The sequence below is a fragment of the Echinops telfairi genome, unplaced genomic scaffold (genome assembly GCF_000313985.2).
Source record: "Echinops telfairi isolate 266 unplaced genomic scaffold, ASM31398v2 ScPeMD7_25;HRSCAF=90, whole genome shotgun sequence".
NCBI lineage: Eukaryota > Metazoa > Chordata > Mammalia > Afrosoricida > Tenrecidae > Echinops > Echinops telfairi.
In genome coordinates, this window is record NW_022103922.1 from 12,406,396 (window position 1) to 12,416,597 (window position 10,202).

Genomic DNA, 10,202 nt, shown 5'->3' on the forward strand with positions numbered 1-10,202 from the left:
TAGTCAGCAGCATATAAATGACTTTATCACAAAATCTCTATAATAGTAACTATCTGGGGGGGAAAGGAAGGGGAAAAATACCACTTTTGATTTAAAGCTTCTTATCTAATGTGTAATTTTAGGATGACTAGCAATCTATTTTATTTAAATGTAGCATAAAGACGCAAAGTTCCACAGTCTCCTGCAAACAAAGGGTATTGTTGCTTGTGCCCAAGAGAATGTTTCTTTATCTCACTTTATTGTGTTAGTAATTATAAAAACAAATAGAAATTCTAATAAATTGTGTTTTTGCTTTTTTTTCTGCCTTTGGAGATTTTAGGTTTGTTTCTTTTTTCCTCATATGGTTTGAGTTACTACACAAAGAGAGAGCTTATCTAGTAATCCTAAATTCTTTTGCACAAGTTTATTTATGGAATTAATCTTACTGGTGTTATTAACTCCCTCTCCTCTGGAGAGTAAATAGATAAGTGGTTTAGAGATAATACAAATCAGAGAAGTATACATGTCTTGACTGTAGTCCAATAATGTAAGAGCCACAGCATCACAATAGCAAGCAGATTCCACTAGTACATGCTCTGAAATTAAAACATCATGGTGCATACCCTTAGCATCAGATGTCCCTTGTACTCATATTTCAACCTCCCCAATAATCTAGGGTATTTTATTGGTTAGTCCATTTCTATAAGCAGAATTAAAAGTAAGATGGGACAAAAGAAATGATTAAAGTGTTATAGCTGCTATTTCAGTAGTAAATCCATTATCTAGCATTTGACTTTATTTGGGAGTGGGACAGATGTAGCAGGATGTTTGACGAGGAGGAAATTTCAATTTTCTGTTTTATTTGTTCATTTCAAAATGATCTGTGTTTTATGGTTGGCACTATGCTTTTTTTCCATCTAGTTTTAGAGGTCTAGACTCTCAGTCAGCTCTTTCTGTTGTTGTTAGTGAAGTATATTATCAGTCTCTCTGAGTCATGTGAGTGCAATATGAGTAAGTGCAATATGAGTAAGTGTATATTTATAAGGTTTTACTGATTGTCTTATAGATAGTTGCAAAGATTATTTCTTCCTGTTTACTTTCCCATGCAGCTTTCCACACAATGGACTTTCTTGAGAGTCTTTGTGTACATGTGCATCGCAAGGCAATAATGCCCAAAGCCCAAACCCATTACCATCCAGTCTAATCTGACTGATTCATAGACAGATTGTTTGAAGTTTTGAAAACATCCAAAGATGTTGGCCACAAACAGTTGATCTACTTCCGAGAAATCAAGCACAGAGCACTGTGTGTAGGTAGCTCAGGCTTGCACCGTAAGACATCAGTCTTTGGGTGGCAGGTTTGATACTACGGCACTTGTTTATTTAGTTTGCTCTTTTTGTAAGGACTTTCCTGGAAGATAAGTGATTGAAGCGCTAACCAATTATTTCTTAGATTCAACAAGATTGTAATTTTTCCAATAAATTAAAATACTGGTGGCCCAAGTTTCCGACAGTAAAGGACAGTACAGGTGCCAAGGAAGAACCCACATTACAGGTGAAAACTCTGCCCGGGGGACCTTGGATTCTAGTATATGTGAGCAAATAACGGTCCTGAGCTGACGAGGAAGGGACAGAAGAGTACAAAATCTTTAGGAAATAGCAATTTAAAGTGTGAATATAAAGTACAATCTTGAAAGTTGGAGAGTCCAAGTGCAAACACAGTTAATTCAAAATAGAAAATGTAAGAATCTCCTCGAATAAAACTACCTAATATAGGTACATATGGTAGAAGGAAGAGGTGGATCAGTGATCTGCATTTTCCCCTCATAGATATAGACTATTTATTTTAGTGGCAACAGCAATTTTAAGTAAGGGAATCCCTTCAGAATGCCGTGGCCATTTCAGCAGACTTTCCATTCTGAAGAAGGTCTGTCCCAAAGTTAGTGATGTGATTTTCCACATGCAAAATATGTGAGTCTGAGGATTTTAGACAAACAGAAAGGAACTAATAGGATATATCGTTAACTATAAGTAAGAAAGGAGCTGAATAATAGGATGTATTCTTTAAATAAAATACATTCAAGGGTGCATTGGATACTCAAGATAGTTGACAAGAACTCTGAAAAGGGACATTGCCCTTCACTCATACTTATGTCTCTGCATAGACCCCATTCACATGATTACATATGACTTATGGCTCTGCACAGACCCCATTCACATGATTACATATGAAAGCATATGCTTCTTTGGGCTAGGCTGCAAAGTCTTTTTATTTAAAGAAGAGAGATTATTACCTAGTAAGACATAGGGACAATTTCTTTATAACATTTATGGATAATTCTGTGTTCTTTCATGGACTGTGGCGGTCTTACCATGCTTGGGTTTTGTGTAGGACTTGAAATAGAGATTTGGTGGTGGTTGGAGGAGGGAAGGTGCAAGAGGTTTGTAATAAATTTTTTTCTTTATAGGTACAATAAATACAATTGGGCAAGTTACAAACGTGCTGGTCAATAACACCTATTTGGGAGAGGAAAAGCATAGCAGAGTGATTTGTAAAGAAATACAAAGGTACATTTTAGAGAACAATGGAACAGGCACCTGAACACATTTCAGCCTTATTCTATCATCAAGCAAGGTATTATTTAAGAGAGTTTATATGAGAAAAAGAAAATTCTGAAATTACTGAAGCATTTTTAAAAAAAGTAATTGTAAGTATGTAAAACTATGGAAACAGACTCTAAAAATATTAAATTTTAATAGACTACACTATCCTAACTTGAATTAAGATATTAATGAAATTGATTGACTTGCTGAGTGCCAAAAATGGCATTAAGTAGATATACATACTCAGAATAATACAGTATCCGTTTCATTAAACTTGGAATAAGTCTTTAATAATCTTTCTCCAAATTTGAGATATAAAATCAGATATGGTATAATGAATATATATAAATAAATAAAATGAAATAATCGAGTTATATGCATAATTATAGCTATATATTTATAGATAATATTCTCATCCAATCAAGTTACTTTTTATGAATATTATTATTAGAAGTATTGATTTGTGAGAACCCTTTTAAAACCATATTTGTACATTAATTATTCTACATCTCACCACAATAACCCCACATGTATATGCAGCTCATAAAGGACATTTCCTAGACAATGAAAACTGGTTTATAAAATCATATTGCTATTTTGAAAGTAGGTAGACTCACTAATTCATTATTTTTCACTAACGGGTGTTGAAAGAAATAACTACTTCTGGGTTTCAAGGTCAACACTAAAGAAATCACACAAGACTTGTAAACCTGAGATTCTCTAATAATAGGTAAATAAATAGTATGTATAAGGGTGAGCATCTCAAATCTTCCTACTACATTACACTATCTGCATTCACTTTTGATCTCGTGGTGTTTATGTATTTATGGCATTTTCTGTGCTAAATATACACTGGCAGATTGTGAGAAAAGCTGTCATTGCCAGTAACCCCTTCAGTGGCGTGCGTTTTTAAAATGACTCAGTTAGGTATGTAAAATAAACTTGACATTATTTCAGAGCTTTTTACATTTGGGTAGATTGTTATCTGTGGAAGAGGAAAATAGGGCTAAGCAGCCCCTCCTCAAGTTTTATTGCAGGTGAAAAAAAGCTAAATATTTTTTCCCCAATCAGCTTCTTTCCATTTCTCTGAGCATGATACGCAAGGTTGGAATCACTCAGAATATGTGCTAAAGGGCCCCTCTTCCAATGGAAAACCAGAGAAAAGAGCAAAGACACACATTTTAAAATGCTAACAGTTATTATTATGTATTGTCCATTCTCCTTTATGAGATTGTAGGTTTTTAGGCATATGTGCATAGAGAATTTATTAATTTGTTCACTGAAGGCCTGTGACTTTAAAAGTTTCAAGTTAACAATCCCTTACTGGAACTATTTTGTGGCTTTTTGTTTAGTTGGTGGCATGGCACTGCATCTTGAGAAAACCCGAGAAGGCCTGCTGATGTGTTTTTGTTTGTTTTTATTATAAATACCTCTCAGGAGTTATTTTTACACTTTTCCCCTCAATGCTATCTTGACTCAAGCACTCGCAACTCCCCTCGTTGACTTACCTTTGAAGAGATGCTCCCGCTTTCAGACATCCTCCATCTGACGCTGCAGTTTGTGAAATCAAAGATGGACACATGCTTAGAGTCGATACAGATTTCTCAGATGCTAACTGTCCCCTCTTTCTCCCATGAAGGAGCTCATAGGTTGGAACCAGCAACCTTTCCGTTAGCACTCCAGCAGTCGGCACACTCACCACCAGGGCTGCTGATGCTACACGGATCCTCTTAAATTCAGCTATGTGATGTAGTTCCCTTACTGAAGCTCCACTTTTGTTCTCCGGAATATAGTTTTACCCCCATCCTCCCAGTTCCTAGAAGAGGTGGTTAGTTTATGGGGCAGCTTGGTTAGCGTCAACTGTGTCCCAAGTTGTTTTGTCAACAACTAGTCTAACCATGGCTGTGAAAGTTTTATATATGATTAGCACCTAACTCGCTGTCCTTAAGTAAAGCAGCCTGCCATCTGTATAATGTGGTGCTTTTCATTCAATCTGTTGAAGACCTTTGAGCAAAATTAGAGGTGTCTGAGTAAGGATTCCATTTCCAACTAGAAGTATACATTCTATCATAATGCCTCTCTATTTTCTACCTAAGAGCCTATGGGTTTAGAAAACGAGAATTCTGGAAATTCTACTTCATAATCTGAATCACATGTTTTGTATTTCCCAGCCCCAAAGTTGCATGAGCCAATTAGTCTAAATAAGTGTCTTGATAGATGATAGATAGATAGATAGATAGATAGATAGATAGATAGATAGATAGATAGATGGATGGATAGATAGATACCACCACTAGTGTGTCAGTTTCAGGGACAACCATGGTGTACAGGTTTCAGTAGAGTTCTGAGGCCAAGAACAGACTAAGAAGAGGGGCTAGTTGATCAATCTCTCAGGAACTCATAAAGAAAATCTTACTAATAGCAATGGAACCATGTCTGATATAGTGCCTAAGGATGAGACATTCAGGTTCGAAGACACTCAAACTAGGACTGGGGGAAAGCTGGCTCCTAAAAGCAGTCCCTAATGATATGGATGGACCAGAGCTGTCAGGGCATTTGGTTGTTGTTGCTGAGGCGTGGATCAGAAGGAGACGGAACAACTACGTACGTCACCCCTCAATAACCAGTATGTGGAGTGTAGAAAGCACGACTCTAAGAAAATTGGAAGTGATCCAAAAGGGAACGGAATACATAAAGCTCAATCTTCCAGGCATTACTGCTGAGACACGGAGTGGGTTATTTTGTCAGTAATGACAAATTGAAGAAGAATGTTGTCATCTTCATCATGAAAAGAACATGTGAAGATTTGTCTTGCAGCATAATGTTGTCTATGGTAGAAAAATAACCAGGCTACAATATCACTAATCTAAACCAGATAATACCAGAAATATGTTTGAAAACAAAATAGAAACGCCAGCAGAGCACACCACGCTCACGAAGAAACTGTGCGTGGCTCAAAATACCGTCTTATGAATAGAACAAGCACATATGCCATGTTTTAAAATCAGAGAAGGTACATGTCAGAGTTGTAGCCTTTCACCATACTTATCCTGTCTGCATGCAGATAGAGAAGCTAGGTCTGTGAAGAAGATCGTAGCATCAGGATTGGAGGAAGGCTTATTTGCCACCTGTGTTATGCACATGACACAGTGTTGCTTGCTGAAAGTGAGGAGGACTTGAAACACTGGCTGATGAAGATCAAGGATTTCAACCTTCATATGGATCCCAACATAATGTAAATAAAACCTAACTCCTCACAACTGGACCAATAGATAACATCATGATAAACAGAAAAGATGAAAGTTGTCTAAGAGTTCATCTTTCTGTAATTTACAATTAATATTTATGGAAAAAGCAATTGAGAAAACAAACAAAGCATTGCAGTGGGTAAATCTGCTGCAAAGACCTCTTTAACGTGTGGAAAAGAAAGGAGGTTACTTTAAGGACTAAGGTACATCTGACCCAAGACATGGTATTTTCAATCACCTCATATGCATGTGGAAGTTTAACATAGAATAAGGAAGATGGGAGAAGAATCAATGCATTTTAATTACTGTGCTGGTGAAGAATGTTGAAAGTACCACAAATTGCAAAAGAACCAACAAATCTGTATTGGAAGAAATACAGCCAAAAAGATACTTAGAGGCAAGGATGGCACGACTTCATCTCACATTTTTGGATATGCTATTAGAGTATCAAAATATCCTCACAGCTGGACCAATGTATATCATCATTATAAACGAAGAAAAGATTGACAGTAACAAAGAGTCTATTTAACTTGGATTCATAATCAATGCTAAAGAAAGCAACAAGATATAAGGAATCAAGTGATGTATTACATTAAGAAAATATGCAAAGACCAAAAATGTCATGTAGAGGATTAAGGTGTGCCTCAGCTAAGTTATGGTATCTTAATTTATCTCATATGACTGAGAATGATGGATAATTATTAAGGAAGACAGGAATTGAGCAATTTGCATTACAGTGTTAACCAAAAATATTGAATAGTAGTGTCAGAAAAGCAAACAAATTGATACAGGATGAGGTACCTTCATAATGTTCTTCAGAAGTGAGAATGGTGAGATTTCATGTCACTTCTTTAGGGCATTTCCATGGCATTTCCTGGAAAAGGATACCGTGCTTGGAAGAGTAGAGAGGCAGTGGCAAAGACGCAGACTCTAACGAGGTGGATTGGCACAGAGGCTGAACCCGTGGGTGTAGAATAAGTGACAACCTAACACAGTAGAGAGAATAATGCAGCAGAACGTAATGCTTCCTTGTGCTGTACACAGAGCGGCTGTGGCTGGGCACTGACTAGCTGGCGCTCAGCAGCAATCACACTGTCCATAGAGAAGGGCATCTAGTGGCACAGTAGATTAAGTGTTGGGAGGCTAATTGTCAGCTTACTCATTTGAATGTATCAGCTGCTCTGAGGGAGAAATACTAATCTTTTTGCATTTGTAAAATTCTGCATCGTTAGAAGCTGTCAGGAGCCTTTCTACTCGATTCTGTAGCATCTCTATGAGTACAATTAACCTCACTGCAATGAGTCTGGCTGGGGTGTATAGAGAGATAAAGTACTAAAGAACAGTGAAAATTTTCTATAAATGTTTTGAAGCCTCTTCATATATCTTATCTCCCTGGTTCTGTTTCTTCCGAGAAGCTAATTAAGACACTAGAGCAGTGCTTCGGTCACCAATATTGGCAAAGGACAATTTTTATTATGTTTAGAAAATTCCAGTTCAATGAAGACAAATAACTTCATAAAATCTAATAAAATGAAACTACTAGGAAAAATAGCCCAAAATGCTGTAAAAACACAAAGTATCCTTTACACAACCCGTTCTTTAGCTTGCACAAACAAGAATTAGCATCCAAACATCGGTACAATAATTTATAAATATTCTCACTGCTTATATCTTGTCATAGGCAAGGGAGAGCTGCTTAAAATATTGAGAATCCTCTACCAAGTCAAACATAAATTAGGAGCTTCTGGGTTTGTATCATGCTCATAATCTTGCCTCTTTTCCCATGAATACATGATAGGGGGATGCATGAAGTCCCAACCAGTTGTCAATGCAAGATAACTCTGGTGGGCTATTTCAGCACCAGAATCCTGCATAGGGTCAACTGTCCCTGTGGGGTGTACATTATTGGGAAGACAGCCTCAACATGATAAGATTTTCCCACTGTTTCTATGGATGTTATCAGGTATACTAACTTTGCTATTAGATTCAAAGAAAACATGAATGATAAAGTTAAAATCAGAAACAGGATCATTGCAACATCTATTCAGGCCAAATTGCTTAATCTACTGAGAGCACAATAGTTATCATGTTGTAGGGACAAAGCAACAAACCTGTAGCTACCCTAAAAAATAAAAATAAAGTATTTTATCACTGCAAAGAACTCTTGATAAAGTGCCAATTCCATTACAGATGTCCATTATACTATTTGTAGTTTTGGCACACTGTGATGGCATGCACGTTGCTGTGGTGATGGAAACTATGCTACCAGTGTTCCAAATGCCCACAGCGTCACGCACGGTGGGCAGCGTTCAGGGACCTAGCCATACTAAGCTCAACTAGGAAGAATGGTAGCGTGTTCTATGTTATCTACTGAAAACATGAACAGCAGTGGAGCATTCTCTCCTCAGTCCTGAGAGTTGCTCTCCTCAGGTGGAAAGCAGGAGAGGGAAGCGCTGCCTCCTTAAACGGAGTACACCTTAGACACTATATGAACTAGAGCCTTGTGGATTTCATTCGGTGATGTGCCATGACTCAAAATGACAAGAAACAGCTGTAAACTGTTAAAAATTCGATTAAAAATCAGAACTTGGAATGAACCACCTTTGAATGTAGGAAAATTGGAAGTGGTAAACAAGAAAATGAAACAGTGAGGTGGCCATCCGAGGCACTGGTGAGCTGAAATGTCAACTGTTATGCCAAGAATGAAGAACTGAAGAGGAATGATGTCACATTCATTGTCAAAAAGAGCTTTTCAAGATCAATCATGAAATATAGTGCTGTCGGTGATAGAATATTCTTAAAAGGGACACCACTTACTACAATCATTACTCAAATTTCACACTCTAACTACTAATGCCAAGGATGAATACACTGAAGAATTCTACCAATTTCTGCGATCTGAAATCGATCAAATACAGAATAAGAGGCATGGATGAATTAATAGTAATTGGAAAGAGAAAAAAAAATGTTAAGTGCTGGGAAAATATGGCCTGTGTGATAGAAATAATGTTATCACGTGTTAGAAATTTGCAAGATCAGAAATTTTCTCATTGCAAACACCTTCTGTGACAACATAGAAAGCCACTGCCACATGCACCTCGTGTGGAGGAATACACAACCTCATTTGATGGAACACACAAAAATTGAGTTATTTGTGGGACTAGACAGTGGACGAAATTAAAACTTATCACTCAGAATAAGGCTAGGCCTCAACTCCATAAGAGAACATCACTTGCTCAAATAGAACTTGAAGTTGAAAATGTAGACAATTAAAATATGTCTAAGAGATCCAAAGTGGAACCTTGAGTTTATTCCATGGAATTTAGGGACCATCTCAAGGGTCTATTTGACACATTGAATGCTAATGAGCAGACCAGAGAGGGGATGATAGTGAAGACATCATACATGAAGAAACCAAAAAGCCAGGAAAGAGACAGGGAAGCAAAAAGACTCAAATGGGTATCAAGAAAGACTGACATTTTCTATTAAACATAGACTAGGTACAGCAAAAGAAGAAATGATGACGCACAAAATCTGAACAAAAGTTTCCAAGGGCAGCCCAAGAAGACAAACTGAAATATTTTAATGAAGTAGGCGAAGATCTAGAAGTATGCACTAAAGACGAAGAACATGCTTGCCGTAGTAAAATATGAATGCATTGATAAAAATGTGTGTATGTACATATATTTTTCTATGTCTGTGTTTGTGCCCTTGTTTATGTGTCTGTATCTGTGACAATAAAAAGAGGAACATCAGATAGATTGACACATTACACTCAGCCATTAACTCAAACACAGCAAGTGTGAACATGGCACGGCGGCAGGAAACATTTTGTTCTTTTCTACTTAGTGCCACCAGGAATAAGCACAGATCTGATGCTACTTAGCAAACCCAACCTCTACCTATTTATATCTATCATGAAATCTATCCGTGTAACGTTTCTTGTTAATGATATATGCCTACAGTTGTTTAACTAGAAACCTGAATCAGTGATTAAACAGAAAGTTTCCTACCTAAGCTTAGAGTGAAATTCAGAAAAATCTAACATAATGACATATTAAAACTGAATTGGCATTTTCCCGGAAGCTTTCCTCTTTGACTTTCACAAAGATGATAGGAAACCATTTTATTACACAACTTGTATCTAGACATTTATTTAAATAAAGGTTTATTATGGACTCTATGCAAATGAAGCCCAAATGGCATTCACCCAGAGGCCCTTCCGATTTCACTCTCATCCAGCCCCAGTCTCACATTTCCGTTAGTGCCAACAAACTAAATGTGTTGCTTCCTCCTGCACTGCACGAAGTCTCTTACCTGGTGTCAGCATCATTTAGCATTAATTAAGCATACCTACTTCACCAAAAACCTA